The sequence below is a fragment of the Dipodomys ordii genome, unplaced genomic scaffold (assembly GCF_000151885.1).
Source record: "Dipodomys ordii isolate 6190 unplaced genomic scaffold, Dord_2.0 Scaffold7, whole genome shotgun sequence".
NCBI classification, from domain to species: Eukaryota; Metazoa; Chordata; class Mammalia; order Rodentia; family Heteromyidae; genus Dipodomys; species Dipodomys ordii.
The window spans coordinates 19,303,014-19,313,066 of NW_012267223.1; positions in this window are offsets into that span (position 1 = coordinate 19,303,014).

A 10,053-nucleotide genomic window follows, 5' to 3' on the forward strand; every position below is an offset into this window, starting at 1 on the left:
TTTATGTGGTACTGAGGAATGGAACCCAAGGCTTTACGCATGCTAGGGAAAGCACTCTACCACTAAGCCACATTCCCAGCCCCTATCTAACTTTATTTATATTTTGCTTGTCCTGGGGCTTGAACTCAGGGCCTGGATGTTGCCCCTGCACTTTTGTGCACAAGGCTAGCTCTCTGCCACTGGAACCACAGCTCTTCTGCTCATTTGTGGTTAATTGGAGAGTCTCATGGGCTAGTTTCAAACTGTAATCATCAGATCTCAGCCTCCAGAGTAGCTAGGATTACAGGTATGAGCTACTGGTGCCCAGCTACAATGTACTTTAGATTTTCTTTTGTTGTTGTTGTTGTTGGTCATGGGCTTTTTTTTTTTTTTGGGTCCGGTCATGGGGCCTGAACTCTGGGCCTGGGCACTGTCCCTCAACTCTTCAGCTCAAGGCTAGTGCTCTACCACTTGAGCCACAGCGCCACTTCCATTTTTTTCTTTTTTGCTTATGTGGTGTTGAGGAATCGAACCCAGGGCCTCAGGCATGCAAGGCAAGCGCTCTACCACTGAGCCACCTTCCCAGCCCCTGGTCATGGGCTTTAACTCTGGGTCTGGGTGCTGTCCCTCAGCTCTTCAGCTCAAGGCTAGCACTCTACCATATGAGTCACAGCGCCACTTCCGGCTTTTTCTGCTTATGTAGTGCTGAGGAATTGAACCCAGGGCCTCATGCATTCAAGGCAAGCACTTGATCACTGAACCATTGTCACAGCCCTAGATACGTACTTTTATGCTTTGTAAAATACATGCATATAAAATGTTATACAATCATTATTGAAAGATATCCTTGGAAGCAGCCTGCAGGGCCAAAACAACGAAGGGCCTCTTTAGGGCTCTCTCAAGGGAATTTGGCTCCCATCTCAGAGTTCCTGACTCAGAGTTTCTGACTCAGGCAGTAGGAATTGCTGGGGCTCCCCCACAATTAAACAAACACTCACTGGGCTCCAACTATGTGCTGTGGGCTCCCTGGGCTACCCCAAGAAGTCTAGCACTACCCCGCCCTCAGGGATATCTCTCCTCCTTGAATCAATAGGCAGGGCCCAGCAGAACTGGAAGGCCCAGCCCTGATGAGTTACTGAGGCCCAGACCACCAGCACCTCACCCCACCCACTGCGCTCAGGGTGACTCACATGGAATACAAGTCTGCTTGAGAACCATTTCTGCCCAGTTGCTGATTCCCATCCCCTGGGAGACTGCCCAAAAGGACATAAATGCCTAAGCCTCTGGCAGCCTTCTGCCCTCTTCCGAAGTCACCAGGAACTTGAGGCCTGTATCTAGACACGTATCCAGGTCATTGACTCTGGTCTGCAGGAAGGCTGGGGGGTAGGGAGCTGGTTGAGCTTCCTGGCAAGGAAAGGGTGCAGACTTTTTTTTTTTTGGTCAGTCTGTGGGGCTTGAACTCTGGGCTTGGGCGCTATCCCTGCGCTTTTCAGCTCAAGGCGAGCACTCTACTGCTTGAGCCACAGTGCCACTTCCAGTTTTCTAGTGGTTTATTGGAGATAAGAGTCTCACAGACTTTCTTGCCCCGGCTGGCTTTGAACCATGATCCTCAGATCTCAGCCTCCTGAGTAACTAGGATTACAAGCATGAACCGGCACCCGGCAGGTGCAGACTTTTAACCATGACTCTCAACTCTCTCAAGCCTCTGCTAATGGAGTGGGTGGGATGCAGGGGGTGGGGTGGGGGAGGGCTGGGAGGCAGCATACTTAGGAAGTGGAGGAAAGACCCAGCCAGAGCTGGGATGCCAGTCTTGCAAAAGGACATCACACAGCTCCTGGGTGCCTTGTATGTGGCCTGGCCAACCGTTGTTTTGTTGTTCGTTTGCTTACTAAATGATAACCAGGTGCCACGTGCCAGTGGCGCTCTAAATGGTTGACAAGCCTTATCTAATTGGATCCTTCTTTACTTGATGTGGGTACTATTATTAGTCAGGTTTTAAAGACAAAGGAGACAAAGCTTAGTTAACTCATCTGGCTGGCATTGACTTGGAGGTGGGATTCAGGTGGGTCTGTCAGACTCCTCAGCCTACATTGTTGTTCTCTAGGTGAGACACCTGTACCTCATTTACACCCCTGCCTGCTGGGCCAGGTTGGTCACAAGATACCCCAACTCTTCTTCCTTGGCTTTCCCCTGATACCTGCTTTCTGAGTACAGCATTCCTACAGTCCCTGCCCTTTTCCAAAGTTCTTTCTCACCACACCTTATTCTGGACCAGCGCCCATTTTTTATCCTCCTGCCTAGCCATAAAAAGAAGCCTCACCCTTGACATCCAAATAATCTTCTATTCATGTATTACTTTATGGCCCGATTGTTTTGCCCACAGTCATGCTATTGCTGAGGTGTGCAGGTGTGATCTAGCTGCCTGCTGGCCAGGGACTCCTAGGAACGTAGCAGCCTTGTATTTTGGTGTGTGTGTGTGTGTGTGTGTGTGTGTGTGTTTACTCTATCTCCCCACACTAGGCTTGAGGACAGATTAGGCCAGCTCTGTAACCCAGCACTTGGCACAACACCTGCCATGGATTCTGTGAAGAACTTCATGGATGTTTGTGCAGGAAGAAATGAGAGGAGGTGTAGCTATTTGCAGGAAGGCATGTAACATTGGAGGTGATCGTAAGGAGTGGGGAGATGATAGTTGGGTCTTGGGGAAAGGGCTCTGACTCCCTTCTCCAGCCCTCCCTTTACAGCTTAGGACATGGAATCAACCCTCCTGAGTATCTTGGGGGTCATGAAGAAATCCAGACAAAGAAATTAGGGATGGTTGGATATCCAAGTGAAGCACAGATGAAGGCCGTGCAGCAGAGCCAGTCAGTTGGGTCTGCTTAAGGCTGATGATTGTACCTTCCCCCCCCCACCCCCTATTTATACTAGGGATTCAACCCAGGGTAGACAAGTGCTCGGTCCTATTTTTTGTTTTTGTTTTTAGTTTTTGAGATAGAATCTGGATAACTTTCCCCAGGATGGCCTTGAATTCAAGATCCTCCTGCCTCTGGGATTATAGGTGTGCACTACTGCACCAGGCTGATTGCACTTTTAACCATGGCCTGCCATGCCCTCCTCATCCCTCGTTCACCTTTGTTAGTCATCTGGGTAAAAACAACTCACTGGGTGACTTTATTAACTAGGTTCAATGTGTCAGCTAAGAATACGTTCCCCCCCCCCGTTTCTCTCTCTCTCTCTCTCTCACTGAAATTTGAACTCAGGGGCTGTACCACTGAGCCATGCCTGTAGTTCTTTTTTGGTTTGTTTGTTTTTCTGGTAGGGTCTTGCGTTTTGCCAGGGGCCAATCTCAGTCCACCTGCCTAGGCCTTTGGGACTACTTTATGTATGTGGGATTATGCTTTTCCATGCTGGGACCCCCATTCTGTTTCTTTATTTCTGTTGCCTTATCAGGAGAGGGAATTCAATCTACCAAGAGGGGGGAAAAGCGAGTCTATTATGAAACCAGTTCAACATTTGCCAAGCACTATTGCTAAGGCAGTGAGAACCTTAATGAGAAGACATAGTAAAAATGGATTCTCTCACAGTTTGGAGGCCAGAAGTCTGAAATCAAGGGCTGGGAAAGTGGCTCAGTGGTAGTTTGCCTCGCATGCATGTTCAGGCCCAGAGTTCAAGCCCCACGACTGACAGACACGTGCATGTGAGCGCGCACGCACGTGCGCGCGCACACACACACACAAAAGAGGTCTGAAATCAAAGTGTCAGCATGTCTCTGTTCTGTGCCTCTTCTGTATCCTGGCAGTAGCTGGCTGTACCTGGTATTCCTTGGCTTGTGGTTGTGTTACTTCAATCTCTGGATGACCATGGTTTAAGGCCAGCCCCAGCAGAAAAGTTTGCTGGTTTTCAAACTAGCCAGTAAAAGGCCAAACTGGCTTAGTAGTAGAGTGCTTGCCTAACATTCATGAAGCCTTGGGTTTGATTCCTCAGTACCACAGAAAAAGCTGGAAGTGGTGCTGTAGCTCAAGTGATAGAGTGCTAGCCTTGAGCATAAGAAGCTCAAAGACAATGCCTAGGCCCTGAGTTCAGTCCCCAGGACTGGCAATAAAAAGCCAGGCTGGGGACATGGCTCAAGTGGTAGAGCACCAGCCTAGCAAACTCAAGTTGAATTCCCAGTTCTGACAAAGACCACTTCGATTACACTGGAAAATATGGAAATGTCTGCATCACAGGTTGTGATCCACAGTAAGTAGGAGCATTGGCTAGGCAAGAGGATTTTTAGGGCTGGCCAGAGGGAGAAATCCAAGGGTACTACAGGCTGGAAGCCTGTGGATGGGGCCTGGTGCCTGGTAGATGGGGTGAGCAGGAGGATGGATACTCAGGGGTGAATATTGTCCCTCAATGTCCTTCCTGAGGCAGAAACAGTCGTTGGATTATTGTCTCTGAAAGTGAGCTGTTCCAGAAAGGCCTGGCTTCAGTCAGGTGCTTCCTGCCCTTACTAGGCAGCCCTTACCATTTGAGCTTTTGCTCTTTTTTTTTTCTGCCGGTCCTGGGGCTTGAACTCAGGGCCTGGGCACTGTCCTTGAGCTTCTTTTGCTCAAGGCTAGCTCTCTACCACTTGCACCACAGTACCACTTCTGGCTTTTCTGGTTATGTGAGGAATCAAACCCAGGGCTCCATGCATGTGAAGCAAGTACTCTACCACTAAGCCACATTCCCAGTCCCAGTCCTCCTCCTCCTCCTCCTCCTCCTCCTCCTCTTTCTCCTCCTTCTTCTTTTGGTTGATCACAGGGGTTGGCTTGAACTTAGGGCCTAGGCACTGTCCCTGAGCTCTTTTACTCAAGGCTGGAGCTCTATTGCTTTGAGCCACAGCTCTACTTCTGGTTTTTGAGTAGTTGGAGATAAACATCTCATGGGGACTTTTCTGCCTGGCCTGGCTTTGCACCACAATCCTCGGATCTCAGCCTCCTCAGTAGCTAGGATTACAGGTGTGAGCCACCAGAGTCCAGCTACTGCTCTGATTTTTTTTTTTTTTTTGTCATGGGCATTGTCCCTGAGCTCTTCAGCTTGAGGCTAGTGCTCTACCATTTGAGCCACAGCATCATTTCTGGTTTTCTGGTGATAAGAGTCTCACAGACTTTCCTGCCTGGACTGGCTTTGAACTGCGACCCTCAGATCTCAGCCTCCTGAGTAGCTAGGATTACAGGTATGAGCTACCGATGCCCGGCTACTCTGATTACTTTTAAAACAGGATCTTACTTTATGTTTATGGTCTGCGTGGACTATGACCCTCCTATTCCTCCCACCACAGCTGGGATGAAAGGCTCATTCCACTGTGCCCAGCTATTAGTTAAGGTGGAGTCTTGCAAAGTTTTTGCCAGGCTGGCCTCAAACTACATTCTTTTTTTTTTTTGCCAGTCCTGGGCTTGAACTTAGGACGTGGCCACTGTCCCTGAGCTTCTTTTGCTCTACCACCTCAGCCACAATGCCACTTCCATCTTTTTCTGTTTATGTGGCATTTAGGAATTGAACCCAGGGCTTCATGCATGCTAGGTAAGCATTCTACCACTAAGCCACATTCCCAGCCCCCACATTCCTCTTGATCTCAGTCTTCTGAGTAGTTAATACAGACGTGAGCACTCAGGTGCTTCTGACTGAGGCAGACCCTGAGGGAGTCAGCAGTTGGTATCCAAACTGGACATTCAGGCCTTCTTTGAGGGAGAACCTAGCTGCACACTTGTCTGCCACAATTGGACAATGAAGAGAGTTAGCTGGCAGAATGAAGAATATAGCAAGAGAGATCCATTTATCCTTAGAGGTGACCTTATTTAGAAAACCGGGTCTTAGTAGGTATGATTACAGTGAGGGTCTTGAGAGGGATCATCTGGGTGTGTGTGTCCTCATAAGAGAGAGGCAGAGGAGCTGAGCCAGATACATAAGAGACACAAAGGCGACATGAAGACAGGAGGCAAAGGGAGCAATGATGTGGCCACAGGCCACCATGCTGACAGTCACAGCAGCTAAAAGATGACGAGAAACTCCCTTTTGCCTCTTCTTTCTTTCTTTTTTTTTTTTTGTCGGTCGTGGGGCTTGAACTCTGGGCCTGGGCTCTGTCCCTCAGCTCTTCAGCTCAAGGCGAGCACTCTACCACTTGAGCTACAGCGCCACTTCCGGTTTTCTGGTGGTTTATTGGAGATAGGAGTCTCTCGCAGTCTCTCCTGCCCGGGCTGGCTTTGAACCGCGATCCTCAGATCTCAGCCTCCAGAGTAGCTAGGATTACAGGCATGAGCCACCAGCGCCCAGCCTTTCCTGGTGCCTCTTGACAGGTGGTGACCTGCCACATCTTGGTCTTGGCCCAGTGGAACTCATTTTTGGACTTTAGATCTGCAGAACTAGGAGAGAATCCAGTTATGATGGCTTTTTGGGTGTTTTTTTTTGTAATTAGCAAGTTTGGGGTGATTTAGCCAAGTGCTGATGGCTCAAGCCTATAATCCTAGCTAGTTAGGAGGCTGAAATCTGAGAATCACTGTTCAAAGCCAGAGTAGGCAGAAAAAAATCCATGAGACGATGAACCTCCAATTAATCAGCAAAAAGCCAGAAGTGGATGTGTAGCTCAGGTGGCGGCTGAACACCAGCCTTGACCCTGAGTTCAAGTCCTAATACCGGCACACACACATGCTCATGCATACACATGCACATGCACACACACACACATACACACATATACAAACACATCAAAAAAAACACATCAAAAAAAAATCTGGGCTAAGTTTGTTATGGTAGCCCCAGAAAACAACTACCAAATGTAAAAGGCAAATTGCCAGCAGGGGTGCATTAGATCATCCCCCCTGGGTTCTGAAGGGAAAGGATTCTAGGTGGATCTGTATGTGGACAGGGCATTTGTCAGAGTACCTAGAACTTGGTTTCCATTTGCATTTGCTGCTCAGACCTCACTCCTGCAAAAGATGAGTGTTCCCTCTACAATGGTGACCCCATTTGCCTACCTCATATCAGAAGGCAGCTGCTGCCCCCCTGCCATCCACTCAGCTGTACGTTGGGTAGCCACATGAGACTGTTTTTGTAGGCCAAGGGGATCTGGGTGCTGTCCCTGAGTTCTTTGCTTAAGGCTAGTAGTACTCTACCACTTTGAGCCATAGCACTTCCTGTTTTCTGGTGGTTAATTAGAGGTAAGCGTCTCACAGACTTTCCTGGCCAGGCTGGCTTTGAACCATGATCCTCAGATCTCAGGCTCCTGAGTAGCTAGGATTACAGGTGTGAGCCTCCGGTGCCAGTGTGAGCCACTGATCTTTGACCTTGTTCTGTTCTTCACCTAGACCAGGCTGGGCACCTGCAGGATCTCCAGTCTCCTGGCTTTGCAGAGAAGAGTGATTGCTGAGGACAATGCATTTCCTGTTAGGGGAAACCTAGCAGAACCTACTACTGCTCCCTGGGCAGAACTGAGTACATGGAAGGAAATGTGGAGCCAGTTTGGACTATAACCCAATGGGCTTCGTGGCTGTGCCTGAGGTCCTCAAAGATGGTTTAAGTAAACTTCCTTTTCTTTGTGCAACAAAGACACATCTGGTATATGATGTAATCATACTTTAAACCTAGCTTTAGGGGTGCTTAAAGGTGCTCCTTTTTATCAAGCAATAAAGTAGCTGTGTGGAGGGCATTATATTCATAGCTCACAATCTTATCACAAAGTCGGCTTCTTTTATTGCTACTCCCAGAAGAAATCCCCTGAAAGCCAGGGCTGGGCAGGTCTCTCTCTGCCGGAAGTACTCCTCCCCTCCCACTGGTCCAGAGCCCACCTCTATCCTGAGCACCACCTCTATTGTGGTGGCCCTCAGGAAGGATGGGCCACAGGTAGGCCTCACATTACAATTCTCACTGGGGCTCTTTCTGTGGGGCTGGGAAAACAGTGCTGCCTCCCTAAGCTCAGTTTTGGAGGCAAAAAAATGGAGGTTGGCTCTGTGCCTTTGTGCCTCTGTACAATAATGTTTCTTGAAATGAACTTCAGGAAATGGAAACCACTAGGTTTCTTTCTTTGTTGCTCTTTCTTTTTGTCTTGTTTGTTTATCTGTCTTTGGAGGGTAAGGTTGGACACAGAAATGGAGGGCAAAGGATGAATGAATGCAGCAGCAATACTTACTAGACACTATGTTGAAAATAAACTATCCAACTTGTGGGTGGGGACAAAAGGGAAAAACTGGGAGAGAGCAAGGGAAGGGGTGACAATGTCCAAAAAGAAATGTACAAGTCATGATCTGACTTGCATAATGATAATCCCTCTGAATGTCACCTTTATAATAGCCATTAAAAAATTAAGCCAGGGGCTGGGAAGGTGGCTCAGTGGTAGAGTGCTTGCCTTGTGTGCATGAGGGCCTGGATTTGATTCCTCAGCACCACATAAGCAGAAAAAGCTGGAAGTGGGGCTGTAGCTCAAGTGGTAGAGCGCTAGCCTTGAGCTGAAGAGCTCAGGGACAGTGCCCAGGCCTAGAGTTTAGGCCCCACGACTGACAAAAAAATTAAAAAAAAAAAAATTAAGCCAGGTGCTGGTGGCTAACACTACAGGAGGTTGAGATCTGAGGATGATGGTCTGAAGCCAACCTGGAAGTACTGGAAACCTTTTTTTTGTTGTTGTTGTTGGTCATGGGGCTTGAACTCTGGGCCTAGGCGCTGTCCCTCAGCTCTTCAGCTCAAGGTGAGCGCTCTACAGCTGAAGCCACAGGGCCACTTCCTGTTTTCTAGTGGTTTATTGAAGATAAGAGTCTTACAGATGGACTTTTCTGCCCAGGCTGGCCAGGAGGCTGCCCAGCTTCCTGACTAGCTAGGATTATAGGTGTGAGCCACTAGCTCCCCACCTGTAATACTCTTATCTCCAATGAGCCAACAGAAAACAGGAAATGGTGCTCTGGCTTAAAATGGTAGAGTGCTAGCTTTAAGTACAAAAGCTCAGGGATGGCACATAGGCCCTGAATTCAAGCCTCAGGACTGACAAAAAATAAAATAAAATGAATTTTTAAAAAGGAAACAGGATTCACACACACACACACATACCCACATACAAAACAACAACAAACAAAACTCAAACAAAAAAACAACTGAGGTCTGAGGATTATGGTTTGAAGCCAGCCTGGGCAAGAAAGTCCATTTTACTCTTACCTCCAACTAACCACCAAAAAGCCAGAAGTACCCAGGTGCTGGTGGCTCACACCTGTAATCCTAGCTACTCAGGAGGCTGCGATCTGAGGATTGTGGTTCAAAGCCAGCCTGAGAAGGAAAGTCTGTGAAACTCTTATCTCCAATAAACCACCAGAAAACTGGGAATGGAGCTGTGGCTCAAGTGGTAGAGTGCTTGCCTTGAGCTGAAGAGCTGAGGGACAGCGCTCAGGTCCAGAATTCAAGCCCCATGACCAACAACAACAACAAAAAAAGCCAGAAGTAGAATTGTGGCTCAAATGGTAGAGTGCCAGCCTTGAGCAGAAAAACCTAAGGGACAGCAGTCAGGCCCTGAATTCAAGCCCCAGTACTGGCACAAAACAAAACAAACAACAACAAAAACCCCTGGGGTCTGTGTTAGTGATGTATAGTTTTGGGCTTAAAGAGCTAAAATTCTTTTTTTTTCTTGGGGGGGGGGCCTGGTCGTGGGGCCTGAACTCTGGGCCTGGGCACTGTTCCTCAGCTCTTCAGCTCAAGGCTAGCGCTCTACCACTTGAGCCACAGCACCACTTCCGGCTTTTTTGTTTTTGCTTATGTGGTACTGAGGAATCGAACTCAGGGCCTCAGACATGCAAAGTAAGCGCTCTACCATTGAGCCACCTTCCCAGCCCCAAGAGCTAAAATTCTTTTATTTTTCTCCCCGGCCTCCCCTAAGAGCTAAAATTCTTAAGGGAAGCAAACACATGAAGAAGAGGCCGTTATATATGATTATATATATATATATATGTGCATAATGAATCATGTACATATCATATTAATTAAACATATATAAGCAAGCTGTAAGGAGAACAAGAAAATTCTTGATGGAATGAGAGGTAAAATAATGAGTTCAGTTTTAAGGGAAGAATAGGAGTT